This window comes from Trichechus manatus, unplaced genomic scaffold (genome assembly GCF_000243295.1).
Source record: "Trichechus manatus latirostris isolate Lorelei unplaced genomic scaffold, TriManLat1.0 scaffold00015, whole genome shotgun sequence".
Lineage (NCBI taxonomy): Eukaryota > Metazoa > Chordata > Mammalia > Sirenia > Trichechidae > Trichechus > Trichechus manatus.
Window position 1 is genome coordinate 1,517,698 of NW_004443951.1, and position 7,026 is coordinate 1,524,723.

The 7,026-nt window shown below is 41.3% G+C and overlaps 1 protein-coding gene across 1 annotated transcript in view; it reads left to right on the top strand.

Annotated features, from left to right (window-relative positions):
- The window catches only part of LOC101353792 (protein YIPF1), a 140,599-nt gene extending 136,284 nt beyond the window's left edge, over window positions 1–4,315 (top strand). The window contains exon 15 of the mRNA XM_023727053.1: window positions 3,757–4,315. The gene's annotated coding sequence lies outside the window, so the exon portion shown is untranslated. The remainder of the gene's footprint in view (window positions 1–3,756) is intronic.
- The last annotated feature ends 2,711 nt before the right edge of the window (window positions 4,316–7,026 follow it).

Below are 7,026 nucleotides of genomic sequence, written 5' to 3' on the forward strand. Positions count from 1 at the left end.
GTAAGCTCATACTGTTTATTTTTGATGTTAGTGGCCGTTGATGATCAATGCCGAGATTCATTAATTCACTAGGGGTTTCAAATGGTGATATTATAATTCTGCCTTCTTACTTTGTTTGCTAACTAGAATGCTTTTTCGTTTGTTTGTTTATTGTGGTTTAAGTGAAAGTTTACATTTCAAGTTAGTCTCTTATACAAAAATTTATACATACATTGTTATGTGACCCTAATTGCTCTCCCTATACTATGACAGCACACTCTTCCTTTTAGACTGCTTCTTTAATGAGAGAACTTCCTTCATCTATTATTTGGTTACCCAGTGGTATTGTTTGTTTAAAAAGTCAGGATAAATGATTTCCCTTTATTTGCCTGCTTTCAAAATAGTTGGTTCACTAGCATTTTCCAACAGTGTCAGTCCATTACAAGTATTATCCTTATTGATCCTCAAATTGCGCCATCTTTGGCCAATGGAAGCCTTCAAGTTGGCTCCTGAGTCCTGTTGACACAACCCTGGTAATCTCTGGTAACTCTCTTGCTATCTATTAGGACAAAATGTTCTGGGCTCATTTTGAACATTTCTAGTCCCAGACCCAGACTGAGCCATCTCTCTAAGGAGTCCTGGTTACTTTCAGTGGGGAAATAGTATTTCAGGATCACAATCTGTATACTAATGGTGATTATTGCAGCTGGCTTGGTCATTGTGTTCAGACATTTTCAGTGTTCAGAGTCAGGAAATATGTTTTTGTTTGTTTTTTAAAGATAAGATACATCGTGAGTTCATACTGCTACTTCCAATTCCTATTTTACTACTATGGGATTTTTACTAAATTTCTTTTATATCTGTATCTCCTTTCTCCCACACTGAGGATCTCTCTTCAGCAACACCAAGAATGACAGGATTGGAATATCACATAAGTACTTCTTTGTTTTATCCCACCATACACTCGTGGCAGTCTAAGAATAATAGTACCAACACTACCACTCACTACTAGAAGTACTCTCTTAAAATCTTTTTAAGATTTTTTTTTCAGTTCTTTTAGTCCTTAGGGTATATCTTTCTAGGGATGTTTAGTCAGATTCTTGTGTTTTTAAGTTAGTTGTAATAGTTTCTCTCTATCACTAACTGGACTATACAGTTAGGTATCATTATAACTTTTAGAAATTTCTAGCAACATTTACCTGGGATGAAACACTTTGAAGACACTGTTGAAATGTCTTCATTTGAGAATAATGGTAAAACTTGTTGTTTTTGTTAGGTGCCGTTGAGTAGATTCCAGCTCATAGCAACCTTACGTACAATAGAATGAAACACTGCCCAGTCCTGCACCATCCTCACATTCGTTGCTGTGTTTGAGCCCATTTTTGCAGCCGCTACCCTCCTAAAAACAGATTCTCATGGTGTCACTTTCCTTCTTTAAAAAATCTTTGCTGCTCCCTATTTCCCACCAACTGTGATCCAAGGCCCATGGCCTGGCACTCAGGGTTTTTTATAATCTGGCCTCTGCCAACCATTGCAGCCTCATGTTCTAACCCATGCCACAGTCTCACAGAACTTCTCTTTGTTCCCTCAATTCTCTGCAGTGTGGAATGCCCTTCCCTGCCTTGTCTACTTAGTGACTTCGTATTTATTCTTTAGGACCCATTTCAAATACCCTTTCCTTGGTGAAGTTTTTCTTGCCTCTCCAGGTAAAATTATGTCCTCCCTTCTCTGTGCTCTCCCACAGCCCCTGTATGCTCCTCTGTTACAGCAATTATCTTGTTTACTGTTACTTCCTAGACTGGGCAGAGATCTATTTATCAGGATAGCCCCAGCACCCAGCAGGCATTTAGGGAAAGCTTGATTTGAATGTGTGACAGTATACAGATCATGTGGCATCCAAAACTTTCCGGGGTTTATTTGCCAAATTGTTTGGGGACTTTTTATGTGTTCATTTATTGAAGGCCTCCTGTGTACTAGGTGCCGGGGCTACTGAGGTAAACAGTAGAGATAGGTCCTTACCCTCTCAGATTTTACAGCCCAATTTTTTGTTTCATGCATCACACAAACTAGAAGGCCCTTCTAAATTAAAGAGAGAATCATGACTTTGGGAACTGCTAATTGGAATACCCCAGACCAGGCAGTGGTGACATTGGCCAGGCTTGGGTGCAGGCCTGGGGCAAGGGAGAGAGCAGGGCATGCCTGTGCCACAGTGGGGTCACCCACGGTGGGGAGCCAAAAGTGGCCAGGAGTTGGGTCCTAGTCTGGGAAGAAGCAGAGGCAAACACTGAAAGGCAAGGAAGCATTGGCTGTTGGTGACATTATGGATCAAGTTTGGCACAAAGGGCAGTACGGCCTTACTTGCCACCCTCTGGCCTAAGTGCTAGGAATTCCCTACCTTTGTCCTCCAGGCCACCCATTAAAAGGTGGCAGCAGAAGGGAAGTTTCTGTCTTCAGATCTTCCTCTAGTCTTGACATTAATCTGGAGCAGACAGCTAGAAAGACGAGAGAAAAACAGAGTGTGTGTTTATGAAAATAAAATCTTTAGTGCCTGCCCTGCGGGCTGGTTTGTCCCTACATTTATTTAGCATTTCAGAAACCTGAGCTGATGTTTACTAGGAGACTGACTAGGGTTTAGGTTCTTTTCCTCCAGAAAATTACAGCTTCTACCCCTCTCTAACCACTTTCACAGATACTTTCTTGATAACTTTTCCCTTTTCTTGAGCCTTCTTAAAAACTTTTTTTTGCCTCTTGTTGCTTAAAGAACAAAACCCAAGCTCCCTAGCTTACTGTGATCTATCCCTAATCTATTTGTCCTGCCTCATATCCTGCCATTGTCCCCAGTATAACCTTATGTTCAGCTATCACAAAGAGCTTTCCATTTCCCAAATCTTTTTATGTCCCTCTGTATCCACTTTTGGAGCCTTGGTGGTGCAGTGGTTAAGAGCTTGGCTGCTGACCAAAAGATCAGCAATTCGAATCTACCAGCCACCCCTTGGAAACCCCATGGGGAAGTTCTCTTCTGTCCTGTAGGGTCCCTATGAGTCAGAATCAACTCGACGTCAGTGGATTTGGTTTGGTTTTTTGGTATATCCACTTTGGGAGGGCATTGGTGGTTCAGTAGTAGAATTCTCACCTTCCATGTGGGAGACCCAGATTCAATTCCTAGCCAATGCACCTTATGCACCTGTCTGTCATTGGAGGCTTGTGTGTTGCCATGCTGCTGAACAGGTTTCAGCAGAACTTCTGGACTGAGATGGACTAGGAAGAAAGGTCTGGTGATCTACTTCCAAAAATCAGCCAATGAAAACCCTATGGATCACAACAGTCCAATCTGTAACCATCATGGGGGTGGTCCAGGACTGGGCAGTGTTTCCATTGTACATGGAGTCACCAGGAGTCAAGGGTCAGCTGGTCCACAGCTAACAACAACATAGTCACTTCGTCCTTCCTCCTCTAGTACTTAAAATAGTGCTGTCACAGAGAAGAGGGAGAAAGAAGAATGGATGGGTGAAGGTAGCTTTGGGTTCTGGGTAAGAGAAGGTCATGGGATTTCCAAGGAAATAGGAAAACTTTTAAGAATGTCTTATTACCCTCAAACAGTAAGTCTTCCTTTGAGCACATAAATTGGGGCCCACTGCTCAAGATTTTGGGAGTTGGTGGCAAGGGACTGGCCTGGTGCTAGAGTTAGACCTCTAAATATAAATATCCTTTTCTATAATTTAGCTCCTTTCTGTAGGGGGAATCTTAATTTTGAAAGCTGCTCTTCTTGTTTTCCAGTTCTCTTTTATGTTTTCTGGAGTGTGGTTCTTTGGGACATGGCATCCACCACAGGAAAGCAGAATGACCAAAGCCAGCAAGAAAACTGATGGAATGGCGCCAGGGTCAACATGGATGGTGCTGAACTGAAGCCCAATCACCTCTTTAACAATCAAAAATGAAATGTTTTTCAGTACATGTATCTTTCAGCTCTTCTTTTTTACCCATTGGTTACCATTGTGACTCTGTACTAATTTTGAGTGAAATGCAAGAGAGTGGGTTAGGCATGCTCAAGTGCCCTCCATTTGCCTCCCACAGTCACATGACATGCTTCACTTTAGGTACGCCCTTAATACCTGAAACATATCCATCCTAACTTCTGATGTCTTTTCTCTAAATTATGTACAGATTATCAAGGTGATCCTCTTATCCTCAAATATTTGCCATCCTAAAGTAGCTACACAGTATGAACTTTGGTTGGTATTAAGTGGGAGCCTGAAAATTTGTCTTTGGTGACCTGATACTGGGAAACTAAACCTAATGGTTGCAAAATAAATACCTCACATAATTCCTGTGTCTGTATTTCATGACTTTTACCTCAAGTTCTTCCTTGATGTTTCATCTTTGATGTCTCAAATTTAACATGCTGGAGGCTGCTGGGAATCTGACTTAATGTGCTAGGTGATATGATGTTGGGTTATAATGGACATTGGAATTTTTCCTATAAGTGGAGCATCGGATTTAAAGAACATGCTCATTTACAACCTATTTTGACATACAGATCTTGGAATATACTCTTAGGGTACTTTGGATGCCTCTTCAGGGTGGCATGGCTTCCTGGCTAAAATGCATTGAAGAGAAACCAGTGACACCTATGTCTCTGAGTTCATCTGGGAGGCTGAGCTTCTGGCAGGTCCGGATTGCTGATTCTTACTGTTTCTGTTGTCATCTGCAGGACAGGCGTTCCCTGTGTATTTCTAAGACAGCAACAAAGATGCATTTGGATTTAAAAGGCTGACTATGCAGGTAAAGGAAGATGCACACAGATTTGCACACAGATTTAGGCTACAGTGAGCTTAAGGTCACCTTGGTAAACCGCCTATCAAGTGCTGAATTTTCCTCCATTAATTTCCTCAACAAATATACACTGAGGTCCTGTTGCGTGTTGAGCACTATTCTAGGTCCTGAGGATAGAGCAGTGAACAAAACAGACAGGGTCTCTGTTCTTATGTGTCTTACAGTCCAGTGATCACTGCTAAGTGGTTGCCAGCCTCAGCCTCTCCCAAGGCAGCCCTTTCCTGCTCTGAACAACCCATTCTGTTAGAAGTGCCTCTGCAGCTTTCACTGGTTGGTCCTAGTTCTTCCCTTGGGGCCCCACAGAACCAGTCTGTGTCTTTTTCCCTTTGTTAAGTTCAGATGTTTAAAGGCAGCTGTTCTGTGCCCCCTGAGTTTCCTCCAGCTAAATATTGCTATTGTCTTCAATGGCTTTTCAGAAAACTTGGTGTACATACCTCCTGGTCACCCTCTGAACAGGTGCCCTGGCTCGCTCTTTCTTTAATACTAACTAACTCCTGTTGCCCCAGGCACGTGTGAATCTTGTAAATTCCCCTGTACAAGCCATCTGCAACTTCCCATTTCTTTCTCCTACCAAAAGCGGTAGAATTTTTATTTTGTTGAATAGAAACATACGTTTTTATCTACATTTGAGGAGGAATTTAGTTACTACTGAGTACTTTCAAGCTGTGTTATGACTGGTAAAATTTCCCAAAAATATGTTTAAAAAAAACAAAACAGTTGCCAACAAGTCAGTTCCATCTCACGGCAACCCCATGGGTTTCAGAGTAGAGCTGTACTCCATAGGGTTTTCAATGGTTGTGACCTTTTGGAAGAAGATCACCAGGCCTTTCTTCTAAGGTGTCTCTGGGTGGACATGAACTTCCAATCTTTTGGTTAGTAGCCAAGCACTTAACCGTTTGTGCCACCTTAGAAATTCTATAATAAAGTGGTCAGTATTTAATTTTTAAGTAAAGATTTTAGACACAACCATCATCAATTAGCACCATTATCTTATAAACAGATGATGTTATAATATCAAAAATATCAAATAAGCCAGAAGGGCATAATCTCAGTATTAAAAACTCAAATAGGAAAAAAAAAAACCCGCCGTCGGGTTAACTCTGACTCATGGCATCTCCATGTGTGTCATAGTAGAGCTGTGCTCCATACGGTTTTCAGTGGCTGATTTTTGTAAGTAGATTGCCAGGCTTTTCTTCCAAGATGCCTTTGGAGGAACCAGCCAGCATCACCATTTGGGAATCTCTGCTCTTGGGACTCCCATGTAGCAGTTATGAATTACATTCAGTTGTAACAGAACCCTGAACAGTGTGGTTTAAACAATTAGCAGTTTTATTTTTCTCATGTAAATAGAAGTCTGAAGATAGTCCAAGGTTGATATGGCTGCTCCATGATGCCGTCAGGGACTCCAACTTCTGTCTTTATATTTTTCTTTTGGCTCAGCATTCCTTAGCTTAAATTCATCATCATCTGATCCCAACATGCCTGCTCTGTCACCAGCAAGTGTAGGTAGGAGGAAAGGAAAGAGCAAAGGAGAAGGCCAGTTGAACTGGCCTTTTAATTAGCTTTCTCCAAAACCCACCCCATGTATTCTTTTTTTTAAAAAAAATTCATTATATTTTATTTTTGTTGTGGTTGAAAACGTACACAGCAGAACAGCCAAACACACCTACACCAGTTCAACAATTCATACATATACAATTCAATGACATTGATTACATTCTTCAAGCTGTGCAACCATTTTCACCCTCCTTTTCCTAATTGTTCCTCCACAATTAATGTGAACTCACTGCCTCCTAAGTTTCTTTAACCTTTCGAGTGGCTGTTGTAAATCTGAACTGTGGATCCTTTTTTATAAATTAAAAATTTAGATACACAATGAACATAATGAATAATGCTTCTTGTAAAAAAGTAAACCTGTGCAGATGTGACCACAGTCTCTTTGGTCACCTTCCCCAACCCAGTGCCCACACTTAATGATAAATTGAGTGACTGTTACCAGTTTATCCATTTGCAGTATATCTTTAAATATATATGTGTGTGTGATTGTTGTTAGTTGCCGTCAAGTTGATTCTGACTTACGGTGACCCCATGTGAACAGAGTAGAACAGTGCTCCATAGGGTTTTCAAGGCTGTGACCTTTCAGAAGCAGATGGCCAGGCCTGTTTTCCATATATGTGTGTATATGTATGTTGTTAGCTGCCATCGAGTGGGCTC